This window comes from Lontra canadensis, unplaced genomic scaffold (genome assembly GCF_010015895.1).
Source record: "Lontra canadensis isolate GAN:19392208 unplaced genomic scaffold, GSC_riverotter_1.0 scaffold47, whole genome shotgun sequence".
NCBI classification, from domain to species: domain Eukaryota; kingdom Metazoa; phylum Chordata; class Mammalia; order Carnivora; family Mustelidae; genus Lontra; species Lontra canadensis.
The window spans coordinates 15164763-15179584 of NW_022631041.1; positions in this window are offsets into that span (position 1 = coordinate 15164763).

Genomic DNA, 14822 nt, shown 5'->3' on the forward strand with positions numbered 1-14822 from the left:
ACATAAACATAAATTTGTTTATGTGGAAACAAACAAAACCCTTCTGTGGGTAAATGGGGAGAAATGTTCATCCAATCTATTACAAAAGACGATAAAAGTAGTTGTGCCACAACGTAAATGAATTTAAAATTCAATCTTTTTGCAGATAAATGGGGAAGTTATTTTTACTTTATAAAGTTAATTCCTCACAGGAAGATTCCTTTAAATGCTGGATATTGATTAATCTGGAATAACACAGAAAAAAATACACATAAGCACAACTTCAAACACATCTTTTTCCTTCTGCCCTGTGTCTATGTTCCAGCCACAGGGCATGTTCCTCGTTCCTAAATCTTCCATGCTAGTTCATGCCCCGGTGCCTTTGCACAGGCTGACCCCTTCACCTGGACAATTCTCTCACACACTCTACCTGTTGAAATTCTACTCAGATTTCCAAGCTCTTTCCAAGTATTAACACTCATATGACACTTTTAAAGAGAATTGATCTTTCCTTCATGTCTTTCTACATCTTCCGTGGGTGTTCACACAGAATACATTTTCTACTTCTTAATTATAATTTCTGAGTAAAAGGACCAAGGTTAGACTCTGTGTACTTCCCACTCCTACATGTCAAGTAGCTTGTCTTACATAGAATGTTCTCACATTTTTCCTCCTAGGTACCACTTACAGAAGAGTATATGCCTTCAGACTGCTTTAAGATGGAATTTCTCTGAAGCTGTTCTTTCTCAAAAAATTCACGTGGATTTTACATTCAGATCTATCATGTAGTACTCATAATGTTAATATAAAAATGTTTAAATTTTCTCCTGTGTAAAATCTAGACTCTAGGAACCACCCCACAATTTATGCTTTACATAGTTAGTCTTTCTAGCACATGGCCCTTGGGATATACTTCTCAGTTGAAAAGAGTATAAGGAGAAGCTTTAAAATGTTTATTGAATTGAATTAAACAAGTGTAATGTAATGTAAAATGAAGCATTTGTTCCAAATGCCAAATAATTGAGAAAATATAGTCAAGACAGAGGCTGCCTTGTGATTATTAAGCTTAGAATAACATTTCAAAGAATTATTTAAAATAGCTTAAGCTACCCAAAATGCATCATTCTCACATCTGCTAATGCTTCCCCCTCAACCCTTCCAGTTCTCACATCCAACTTGTGAAGTGATTATGTTAACCTGCTTGCAGCTAGCTGCTCTAAAAACCTACAAATTCAGAGTCCCACAAAAGGCCCCTGTTTCCTTTAGGAAGATATTTTAGCCTGTGAGCTTCTGGACCCATGTCTCTTTCTGGAGTTATGTCAGAATCAAACAGAAAAGACTTCATAAGTAACTGACACCTAGTATTAATATCTTAACTACCTGCTGAGAGGTATAATTCAGTTTTAATGGACATCTTTTAATGGATTTTAATGGAAATCTCTAAAAGAGTTTTCTAAAATAGCCTGAGAGAATACCAGATTACCGGAGGGAATAAATAAATTGCTGATTTGGAACATACAGTGTAAATAAATAAAACACCCCTAACTCTTACCCTCTGCTGACAGATACTAATGGCCAGAAATTTGAAGAAATCATTTCCTAAACAACATTCCTATGGCCCAAAATATGCTCAATGCCTCCCAAAGTAAATATCTTTGTGATAACATAATAATAATGGAATCCAGTATAATATAGAATTCTCTAACTCTGTTGGGAAATGGGTTTCATGCAAGAACCAGACATTGTTTAGCATCATCATTTCGAACTACGTCAAATTGATAATTGCAAAGGGTACTTTTAACCAAGCAGGGTTACCCAAGCACAGATGTGACCCATTCCCTTTGCATTCTTTACATATCTCAGCAAGATCTTTATTCACATTTGCTGAATGGAAAAGGGAAGTAGACCAGCACCGACAGCTACGTGATGGGGGTTCTATCTCTGCAGTGGTACCTCCCCCTCTAGCTCCTAAATTCCTCTTCTAATCTTGCATGATGTACTTGGCTCAGGTGTGACACGAGTGCCTTTACATTTTCCTCTCCTTGAATATCTGCTTGTGTTTTTCCTGCTTTGCCTGCTTACCAAACTAGCAGAGACATGATCTTCTTTTAGTCTGGCTTGACGATGTAATGGAATGCTTGACGTCCATTGCTCCTTTCAAGCTTCCCTGTTCCTTGCATCAGGACTCTCTGAAACAGCCATGCTGTCATTTATGGCTTGGCTGTCTTTCTGGAGCTGCCCTTATTCTAAGTATTTTCTGTTGCACTTGGCTGAAATTGTATATATGCAGTAAAATCACTGAACCGAGGAAGATCTGCCCGCCTGTTTCTCCCACGAGGCAAACAGCGTCCGGAGGAGCAGCTCATCATGGATCCAGTGATATTTCAATCACACTGTGACCACGCAGGCGGGTTTAATCAACTCCGCCACATGCGTAATTCACAATGGATCCCTTTTGTTTCACTTATCATCAGAATGAATACACACAAGAAGCTCATTTAGCCCCCACCATTTGTCATCAGCTGCCCTATTAAACATTGATTTTATTTTCCCAGGTCAGAAATGATGAAATCAATATCTAACATGGCAGGTTTGTATTTGCTCATACTTTTCATTCAGATTCCCTGAGTAATTTTAAAACATTTTACATCACATAAATGTTTATAGATTTAAATGTCAGTAAAGGTTAAGAGGTAATTGCATATGAAACTGACTGCATTAAATTTTAAAGTGAGAATGGTTTTTATTAAACACATATGGAGATATTATATTATTTTATTGTTATGATCCACTAACTCACTCATTAGTTAATTTGTTCATTATTCATTTGACATATGTTAATGCAGCATTTAGTACTTTTTGGAGTGTTTGAAAGTAAAAAGTTAAACATTGACATATAAAAGTGTTTTTAAACTACTAAACTTCATAGAAATGTTGTATCTGGAAGTCCTTTTTGTGTTTCAAATATTCACTCATTCACAAAATGTTAGGCACTTAATGTGAACTGTGTACTGCCCAAGCCCTGTGGTAAGAACCATAAATTCACAGACAGGTAAGAATCAATCCCCCTCCCCCCACAGCCTCTGCAGGAGCTCAGAATTTGGTGGGAAAGAAGCAGGCACAGAAAAGGTCAGACTTTGGTAAAGAAATCATAGATGAGGTTCTCTGTGGTAGACTTATAGGTGGTCTCCTCTTCCATGGGCTCTACAGAGGGATAGAGGAAGCAGAAAGCAGAGAGAAGATCAGCTCTGAAATGGCCTAAGGTATTTAGGAATGTTGAAAATTATAGTGCCTGGAAAAAAGTAATAAGAAAAGTGATTAGAGAAATGGAAAGAGGAGCCAAGATGTGAGAGTCTGTTTGTGTTGCCTTGACTTCACCCTTCAGTCATGGATCCAGCTGCCATTCAGTAGCTTTGTAATCGTGTGTAAGGCCCTTGGTTTTTCTGAGATCTATTTTCCCTATCTATCAAATGGGGGTAATGATACCATAGTCCCAAATAATCTCATGGGACTGTGATGAGATTCGGGTTAAATAATGTACAAGAGTCATTTTTAAGACAGTAGAACATGACACACAAAAGCGGGATTATGATTATGATTATGATTTAAAAGCTGAGGTAAACTTGACTTCCTTGGCAACAAGTCATCAGAAACAATCTTCTTTCCTGGAGTACCAGATAGTAATAGCTACTTTATAAGCATATAGTAGAAATGTATTTAAACATCAATTCCTTGATTGAGAATTGACCAAAAAAATGTCTCTAAGTGAATTGACTGAAAGTAAGTAGAAAACAAATAGTTCATAGCCTCTGGTGTGGATGGTGTTCCTAGAGTTATGCTGTATGTTACCTGCACAACCATACACGAGGGGCTTTGACAACAAAGAGCTTTGATAAGAGTGAGGAGAGAATAGTGGAAAAATCACTATTTGAAAAGATTTGAGCTAGCATTTTCCAGACTTGAAAGACATAATTTACTGACCAAAGAGCACACTAAGAGTACTGAGCATGATAAAGACAAATATACACTTCCAGCTTTACCACTAATTGATTGTGGACACTTACCATGGTTCTTCAATTCTCAGTGCTCTGGTTTCCTTATATATAACATTAAATTATTTATTTATTAGAGGAGAGAGATCATGTATAAGCAGAGGGGAGGGAAAGAGGGAGAAGGAGAAGCAGACTCCCCGCTGATCAGGGAGCCAGAGTGGGACTTGATCCCAGGACCTTGGGATCATGACCTGAGCCAAAGGCAGATGCTGAATGAACTGAGCCACCCAGGTGCCCCCAGAACATGAAATATTAATGCTACTTTCTTCATAAGTTTATTATGAAGTTCAAGTGAGTTCATATCTGTGTATAGCACACTGGTACAGAGCAGGCACTCAAAACGTGTTAGCTATTATTACAAAGAAATGACAACTAGATTGACAGCCTTATCAAAAAGAAAAGAGAGAGGACTCAAAATCATGAATGAGAGAGGAGAGATCACAACCAACACCACAGAAATATAAACAATCGTAAGAGAATATTACAAAAAATTGTATGTCAGCAAAATGGGCAATCTGGGAGAAATGGAGAAATTCCTAGGAACATAGAAACTACCAAAACTGAAATGGGGAGAAATAAAAAATTTGAACAGACCCATAACCAGCAAAGAAATCGAGTCAATAATCAAAAATCTCCCAACAAACCAAAGGCCAGAGCCAATTGGCTTCCCAGCGGAATTCTGCCAGACATTTGAAGAAGTTAATACTTATTCTTCTTAAACTGTTCCAAAAAAAAAAAAAAAAAAAAAAAGAAATGGAAGGAAAACTTCCAAACTTATTCCATGAGGCCAGGATTACCTTGATTCCAAAACCAGATAAAGACCTCCACTAAAAAGAATTACAGGCCAATATCCTTGATGAACATAAGATGCAAAAATTCTCAACAAGATTCTAGCAAATGGAATCCAACAGCACATTAAAGGAATTATTCACCACAATCAAGTGCGGTTTATTCCTTCACTAGAGGGGTGGTTCAATATTTGCAAATCAATGTGATGCATTGCATTAATAAAAGAAGGACAAGAGCCATATAATCCTCTAAATAGATGCAGAAAAAGCATTTGACAAAATACAGCATCAATTCTTGATAAAAACCCTCAAAAAAGTACGGATAGAGGTAACATACCTCAACATCACAAAGGCCATTTACAAAAGACCCACAGCTAATATCATCCTCAATGAGAAAAACTGAGTTTTCCTCTGGAGTAAGGAACAAGACATGGATGTCCACTCTCACCATTACTATTTAACATAGTACTAGAAGTCCTGGCCTCAGCAATCAGGCAACAGAAAGAAATAAAAGTCATCCAAATTGGCGGGGAAGAAGTCAAACACTCACTATTTGTAGATGGCATGATACTCTCTGTAGAAAATCTGAATGGACTCCACCAAAAAATTGTTAAAACTAACACATGAATTGAACAAAGTCACAGGATAGAAAATCAAAGTACAGAAATCTGTTGCATTTCTGTATAGAAATAATGAAGCAGCAGAAAAAGAAATCAAGAGATCGATCCCATTTATAATTGTACCAAAACAATAAGATACCTAGGAATAAACCTAACCAGAGAGCTAAAAGAGGTAAAAGATCTGTACTCTGAAAACTATAGAACACTTATGAAAGAAATTGAAGATGACACAAAGAAATGGAAAAATGTTCTATGCTCATGGGTTGGAAGAATAAAGATTGTTAAAATGTCTATACTACCCCAAGCAATCTCCACATTTAATGCAGTCCCTATCAAAATACCACCAGAATTTTTCACATTTTCACAGCACTAGAACAAACAATCCTAAAATGTGTATAGAACCACAAAAGACCCAAATAGCCAAAACAATAGCCAAAACAATCCTAAAAAAGAACAGCAAAGTTGGTTCTGGACTTCAAGCTATATTATAAAGCTGTAATCATCAAGACAGTATGGCAGTGGCACAAAAACAGACACACAGATACATGGAACAAAATAGGAAACCCAGAAATAGACCAACAACAGTATGGTCAACAAATCTTCAACAAAGCAGTAAAAAATATCGAATGGAAAAAGGACAGTCTCTTCAACAAACGGTGTTAGGAAAACCAGACAGTGACATGCAGAAGAATGAAACTGGACCACTTTCTTACACCATACACACAAATTTAAAATGGATGAAAGACCTAGATGTGAGACATGAAACCATCAAAATCATAGAGAAGAACAAAGGCAGCAACCTTTTTTACCCCAGCTGCAGCACCTTCTTTATAGATACATCTCTGGAGGCAAGTGAAACAGAAGCAAAAATGAGCTATTGAGACTTCAAGATAAAATTCTGCACAGTGAAGGAAACAATCAACAAAACTAAAAGACAACCTATAAAATGGGAGAAGATATTTGCAAATGACATATCTGATAGAGGGTTAGTATCCAAAATCTAGAAAGAAAAACTCAACACTCAAAAAACAAATTATCTAGTTAAGAAAAGGGCAGAAGACATGAATAGATATTTTTCCAAAGAAGACATCCAGATAGCTAACAGACACATGAAAAGATGCTCAACATCACTCATCATCAGGGAAATGCAAATCAAAACCATGGTGAAAACCACCTCATACCTATCAGAGTGGCTAAAATTAACAACACAGGAAAAAACAGATGTTGGTGAGAATACAGAGAAAAGGAAATCCTCATGTACTGTTGGTGGGGTGGAACCTGGTGCAGCCACCCTGGAAAACAGTATGTAGGTTTCTCAAAAAGTTAAAAATAGAACTACTTTATGACCCAGCAATTGCACTACTGAGCATTTAACCTAAGGATACAAAAATACAAATTCAAAAGGATACATGTATCCTGATGTTTATAGTAGCCTTATCAACAATACCCAAACTATGGAAGAAGGCCAAATGTCCATCAACTGACAAATGGATAAAGAAGTGGGGTGTGTGTGTGTGTGTGTGTGTGTGTGTGTGTGTATTTATGATGGAATATTACTCAGCCATCCAAAATAATGAAATCTTGCCATTTGCAATGACATGGATAGAGCTAGAGTATATTACACCAAGTGAAATTTTTAAAAAGACAAATACCATATGATTTTACTCAGATGTAGAATTTAAGAAACAAAACAGATGAACATATGACAAATAAAGAAAAACAGAGGGAAACCAACCATGAGATTCTTAACTATAGAGAACAAACTGAGGCTTGATGGAGGGAGATAGGTAGGGCATAGGCCAAATGGGTGATGGGTGTTAAGGAAGGTACTAGTGATGAGCACTGGGTATTGTATGTAAGTGACAGATCACTGAATTTTACTCCTGAAGCCAATATTACACTGTATGTTAAATAACTAGAATATAGGGGTGCCTGGGTGGCTCAATGGGTTAAAGCCTTTGCCTTCAGCTCAGGTCATGATCCCAGGGTCCTGGGATTGAGCCCCACATTGGGTTCTCTGCTCAGCAGGGAGTCTGCTCCCCCCCACCGCCTCTCTGCCTATTTGTGATCTCTGTATGTCAAATAAATAAAATCTTTAAAAAAAAAAATAACTAGAATTTAGATAAAGTTTGAAAAGAAAAAAGAAAAATGCCAAAAATTACATCTGTCAACCCAGAATTCTATACCCTGTTAAAATATCCTTGTTTATTTGCAGAATACTTCAGTTAACAATAGCAGAATATACTTTCTTCTCAGGTGCATGTGAAAACTTCACCAAGATAGACCATGTCATTGGGCAAAAATAAATAAATACATAAAAATAACAAATTGAAAAGAATTGAAATCATACTAAATATGTTCTCTGACCATAATGGAATTAAACTAGAAATCAATAAGAAGAAGATATATGGATAATCCCCAAATATTTGGAAATTAAAAAAAAACTCTTCTAAATAATACATGGATCAAAGAAATCTAAAGGAAATTAGATAATATTTTGAACCAAATTAAAATGAAGATACCACAGGGGCGCCTGGGTGGCTCAATGGGTTAAGCTGCTGCCTTCGGCTCAGGTCATGATCTCAGGGTCCTGGGATCAAGTCCCACATCGGGCTCTCTGCTCAGCAGGGAGCCTGCTTCCCTCTCTCTCTCTCTCTCTCTCTGCCTGCCTCTCTGTCTACTTGTGATCTCTCTCTGTCAAATCAATAAAAATAAAATAAAAAAATCTTAAAAAAAAGTAAATAAAAAAAAATGAAGATACCACAATGTCAAACATTTTGACTGCAGCTAAAATAATGCTTAGAGACAAATTTATAGCATAAATCTTATATTAGAAGATAAGTCTCAAATCAATGCTTCATACTTTCTCCTAAAGAAACTAAAAGAACTAATAAAGCAAGCATAATGAAGGAAATAACAAAGACCAGAAATCAGTAGTATTGAAAAGAGAAAAAAAACAAAACAAAAAAAATCAATGTAGTGAAAATCTAGATTTTTTAAAAAAATGAGTAAAAATGAACCTCTAATATAAAGATCATCACTATAAAGATAAAGATATATCACTGCAGAGCTTGGAGACATTGAAAAGATAATAGAGTATGAAGGGGTGCCTGGGTGGCTCAGTGGGTTAAAGCCTCTGCCTTCGGCTCAGGTCATGATCCCAGGGTCCTGGGATTGAGCCCCGCATTGGGCTCTCTGCTCAGTGGGGAGCCTGCTTCCCCCCTCTCTCTCTCTGTCTGCCTCTGCCTACATGTGATCTGTCTGTCAAATAAATAAAAATCTTTAAAAAAAAAAGAAAAGACAATGGAATATGACAATAACTTTATTCCCATAAATTCTATAACTTAGATGAAGTGGAGAAATTGCTTGAAATGCACAAGTCACAAAATCTTATTCAAAGAGAATTAATAACTAGAATAGTACTATATCTTTTGAACAATTGGATTTGCATTGCAAAGTTTCCAACAAAGAAAGTTCTAGGCCCAAATGGTTTCATTGGAGAATTCTACCAAATTCTAAGAGGAAATTACACCAATTCTACAATACACTTTCAGAAAACAGAAGATAGTTTCCAACTCATTTTATGAGGTTAGTACTATCTGATACCAAAACCAAAGACATTACAAGAAAAAAAAAAAAAAAACTAAAGAATGATATCTTTCATGTCCAAGATGTAAAAATATTCAACAAAGTATTAGCAAATAAAATCCAATGTTATATAAAAAGGATAATTTACTATGACACAAAGTTGGTTCAACCTCAGAAAAATCAATCAATGTAATTCACTACATTATCAAATGATACACAATAAAAATTCTTACAGAACTAGGAATGAAAGGGAACTTACCCAACATGGTAAAGAGCATTTACAAAAAACCCTACAGCAACATTATACTTAATAGCATGAGACTGGACACTTTCTTCCTAAGTGGGTACAATGTAAGGATACCTTTCTTACCATATTTATTTCATATTTACTCTTGGTATAATACTTTAACTTTTAAACAGTGTAATAAAACAGGAAAAAGAAAAGACATACAGATTGGGAAAGCAGTAGTAAAACTCTTTCTATTCAAAGATAACATTTGCTTTGTGGAAAATTTCAAGAAATCAAAAAAAATAAAAGCTTTTAGAACTAAAAGGTGAGTTTAACAATGTCACAGGATACAAAGTTAATATACAAAAGTCAATGGTATTTCCATATAGTAGCAATGAGCAATTGAAAATTGAAATTATAGAAAATTGTCCTTTACAAAGAATTTAAATACTAAGTATAAATCAAACAAAATACACACAGATTCTCTGTGCTGAAAACTATAAAACACTGATGAATAAAATCAAAACAGACCTAAGTAAATAGAAAGAGGTGTCATGTTAATGGAAGACTCAATATTGTTAAGAAGTTAATTCTCTCTGAAATGATCTATAGATCTAACAAAATTCTAAACGAAACTCTGACAGGATTTTTTTTTTTTAGGTAGAAAAAAATCCTAAAATTTATAAAGAATGGCAAAGAAACTAAAATAGCCAAAATAATTTTGTCAAAGAACAAAGTTGGAGGATGAACACTACCTGATTTCAAGATTTTCTATTAAGCTACAATAATCAACACAGTAGGATAATGGCAAAAGATAGACTTGTAGATCCATGGAACAGAATCAAGAGGCCAGGTATAGACCCACTGAAATAGAGTCCATTGATTTTTGGCTATGAGGCAAAGGCAATTCAACAAAGAAAGAATAGTCATTCAGCCATATGCAAAGAAAAGAACTGTGACATTATACATATCATTCAAAAAGTAACCCAAAATAGATTATAAACCTAATGTAAAAAAGGACACTATAAAGCTTTTAGAAGAAATCATAGGAGTAAATCCTTGTGAGCTCAAACTGGGGAAAGATATCTTAGAAACAACTCCAAGAACGTGACAAGAAAAGAAAAAAATTCTTTAACATACCTCACCAAAATATAGAAACTTTTGTTCTTTGAAAGATGATATTAAAAAGCTGAAAAGCCAAGCCATAGACTGATAGAAAATATTATAAAGTATACATATGACAACTTGTATCCAGAATATGTTTTTAAAAATCATAAAACTTGACAAAAGGAAAACAAATAACCCAATAAGAAATGGGCAAAAGATTTGAGTAGACACTTCACCAAAGAAGATTGATAGGCACCTGAAAATATATTTTTTTGAAAAAGATTTTATTTATTATTTGAGAGAGAGATTGAGAGAATGAGTGGGAGGAAGGACAGAGGGAGAAGCAGACTCCCTGTAAAGCAGGGACCCTAACAGGGGACTTGATCCCAGGACCCTGGGATCGTGACCTGAGCTGGAGGCTTAACCAAGCCTCCTAGGCACACCGGCACCTAAAAAGATACTTAACATCATTATTCTTTGGGGGAAATTCAAATCAAAATCACAAGATCCCATTATACTCCTATTAAGGTGGCAAAAAACAAAAACAAAAACAAACCCCTAACAATATCAAGTTCTAGCAAAGAAAAAGAGAGTGGAATTATCATATGTTGGTGGTGGGCATCCAAAATGGTACAGCTACTTTGTAAAATAGTTTGGCAATTTCTTATAAAACTACACATGCAATAACCATTCAGCCCAGCAATTCCACTTCTGGGTATTTTACTTAGGAGAATGAAATAAGTTCATACAAACATCATACACACATGTTGGTAGTTTTATTCATAATCACCAACAACTGGAAACAACCCAAATACCTTGCAACTGTTGAATGGATAAACACAAATTATTACTACAGACAACAAGATGGAGGGAGCTCAAATACATTATACTAAGTTAAGGGACAACACACTATTTGGTCTCTAGGCCCAATTCAAACCCATTTATTCATTTAGGGATTGTCTGTGACTGCTTTTGTGTTACTATGGCAGATTTGAATAGTTGCAACAAAGACCATATGGCCCACATGGTGTGGTAGCTAAAAATATTTACTACCTGGCCTTTAGAGGAAAAGCTTACCAATCCCTGTGCTAAGTGAGGGAAGATAGACACAAAAACTACATGTTATATGGTTCCATTTATACAACGTTCTGGACAAGTCAAAACTACTGAGATAGAGAACAAATCACTGGTTCCCAGGGGTTGAGCTCGGTCACAGGGATTGACCATAAAGAATCAGTATTTTGGGGGCGCCTGGGTGGCTCAGTGGGTTAAAGCCTCTGCCTTCGGATCTGGTCATGATCCCAGGGTTTTAGGATCAAGCCCCGAGTCAGGCTCTCTGCTCTGGGAGCCTGCTTCCTTCTCTCTCTCTCTGCCTGCTTGTGATCTCTGTCAAATAAATAAATAAAATCTTAAAAAAAAAAAAAAAAGAATCAGTATTTCGGGGGGTGATGAAACTATCCTGTATCTTATTATGGTGGTTGTTACACAACTGTCTGCATTTGCTGGTTAACATAACTGACAAAATGGCACATCCCTCCCCCACCCCCAAAAGTGAGTCTTCCTGTATGTAAACTACAAACTAAATTAAAAAAAAAAAAAGACAGAAATAAGTGGTGTAAAATGGCACATATATTCGTCTGGACTTTTTGGCTGCAAGTTGCAGAAACTTAAATGATTTTTAAGCAGGAAAGAAAAGAAAAGATTCATTGCTCAGAGAGCTGGAAGAGCTACCTTCAAACCAAAGGCTGGGCTTCAGGAGCCAGAGCTGAGAGGTAAGACCCACAGATCACCGGGGCCAGGATTCTTTTGGGTCTTATATTCTCGGTTGCTCTCTCCTATTGATCTCCTTGTGGCAGGAAAGCTTTCCCTGGCAGTCCTAATTTAGTAAGCCAGAGAAAGAGAAAATTTTTCCCTCTAAGTGTTTATTTATCCACTCCAGGGAAAGATGATGACCTTTGTGGCTACAGACTCACACCTTGATCAATCACTGTAGCCACAAGGGAAAAAGCACTAGGATAGCTAACCCCACCTCTGGCGACAAAGGACTGAGTTCTGTTTTGAGAAGAACAGGATTAGAAAGCTTCTCAGGCAGGGGAAATCCAGTTGTAGTTTCAGTCAACTTCATTAACCACAAATTAATAAAATAAACACAACATCTCGTGAATATCTCTTTATAGTTTCACAATTGTTTCTCTATGCTAGGCAAACTTGATTTGCAAGGCAGGTCAAACAAAGGCATTTGAAAAAGGTTTTGAGGCACTTAACCCTTGGAGTCTGTGACTTAATAGGACTGGGAACCTATCTTAATTAAATGTGAAAATATTCGTTTCCAGTCCCAGTGGATTTCACTGAAGTATTGATACTTCAAAAAAATGATAAAAGGGAAATGGCCTAACTCTGCTGGTGTAGCCCAAACTAAAAGACCTTATTATGTAAACCAAGCCCTATTGTATCACCTTTCTGATTAACTTTTTTTCCTTTGAAGTACCAGTCTTTAAACATTTTGGAATTCTTTTTTAAAAATCAGATTGAGGGGCGCCTGGGTGGCTCAGTAGGTTAAGCCTCTGCCTTCGGCTCAGGTCATGGTCTTGGGGTCCTGGGATCGGGCCCTTCATCGGGCTCTCTGCTGGGTGGGGAGCCTGCTTCCCTTCCTTTCTCTCTGCCTGCCTCTCTGCCTACTTGTGATCTTGTCAAATAAATAAATAAAATCTTTTTAAAAAATAAATAAATAAAAATCAGATTGAGATAGCCTCTCTTGGTTAAAGATAATAGATGTTTAATTTTAAAGATTTTCTTAGGAAGCTATTAATCATGATGATTGAACTCAGTTTAATTTTCCTGCCACTGTGTCAGTGAACCAGAACCAACATTCTCTTTAAATAGAAGGTAGACTTTCAAAATCTTTAATTTTTCTATTTTCATGCAGTGGATATTTTAAAGACATCGTTAAACAAAGTATAAGTCCTCTTCCAAAGCAAAAGACATCTAAGCTTCATTGATTTTTCTCTTTCCCATTCTGCGATAGTATTCCAAGGGCCCCGCCTAGAAGGGTTGGCTTACACAGAGTAGACCACATATCCACAGATCTCAGGTGCCTAAATTGCCAACCAGATCAGGAGGGGAAAAAAAAAACAAAAGCTGGCTTCCCTTTGCTCTGGCTTCTGGCTCAATTACAAAGAAACAGCCTTGGCTGCTCATTTGCCTTGCATTGTCTTGCATTGATGACTTCTTCCCAGGAGGGAACCGCAAAGAGAATCATTCACCCTCAAATACTCATACTTTCTAGCCTGGGGAAGCAAAAGCAGGCGAAGAAATTGGAATAGGACTTGCCTGAGAGAAACTCTGAACGCTTTCAGGGAGAATTTATGTCACATACTCTTAAGTTTTTAAACCTAATTTAGTAAGTATACAGCTTCCTTGCAAAATAACACTGAGCATATCAGCAATTTTTATCTTTTCCTACTGGAAATGGAAGCAAATTTCCCCCTTACTGGCAAATCCTGTCAGTATTACAGCAGTTGCAGAGAAGTTAATCCATCATATTTCTTTCTCCTGTGCAATAAAGTTATATTATCACATATTTTAAATTGCTCTACTAGTCTATCTTAAAACTACAAGTTTAAGTGATATAGAATACTTAACATTTTTTTTTTTTTTTTAGTTTCCTACTTTAACTTTATTAGGGAAAGTCATTTTACATTCATACGAAGTAATGTCAATCTGGTATGATCAAGTTTAATAGAAGTGATTCAATAACTGGTCTACTTGTTCTATAATTTGTGGTGATTGTGACGGGCTGATCAAAATCCTTCTTGTCTTTTAGAATTGAAGACAAAGGCTAATTCTGAAAACAAATGGTATTAAGTACCTCCACATTGAAGGAAGGAATATTTAAAAGTATGTCTAAGGGTTTGTTGATTGACTTTACTGATACAAAACCTCCATTTCAACCCTAGCCTCCCGGGTTGAGATGAGATGAGATGGCGCAGAGGAAGAGGCTGGGTGGAAAGCAAGTTTCTGAGGGGAGGCTGAGGAAAAAGGGGTTCAAGCAGTGGTGTAACTGGAGGCCCACCTACGGCATTTGACACCTAGATTGGATAGTTCATACCCCCTTCCTCTCTATCATGAAAGTATTTTAGGGGACACCTGGGTGGCTTAGTTGGTCTTTTGACCAACTATGACCTGGCTTTGGCTCAGGTCATGATCCCGGGGTCCTGGGATCGAGCCCCACATCAGGCTCTGCAGGGAGCCTGCTTCTCCCTCTGCCTACTGCTACCCCCTGCTTGTGCTCTCTCTCTGACAAATACATAAATAAAATCTCTTTAAAAAAAAAAAAGTATTTCAGTAATCATCACAAACTGAAATAAGCAATAATAACCGACTGACAGAAAAGAGATGCAAACAGTGAAAAATGCTTTACTGATTTTTGTAACTATAACTATGCCAGGAAAAAAATAAT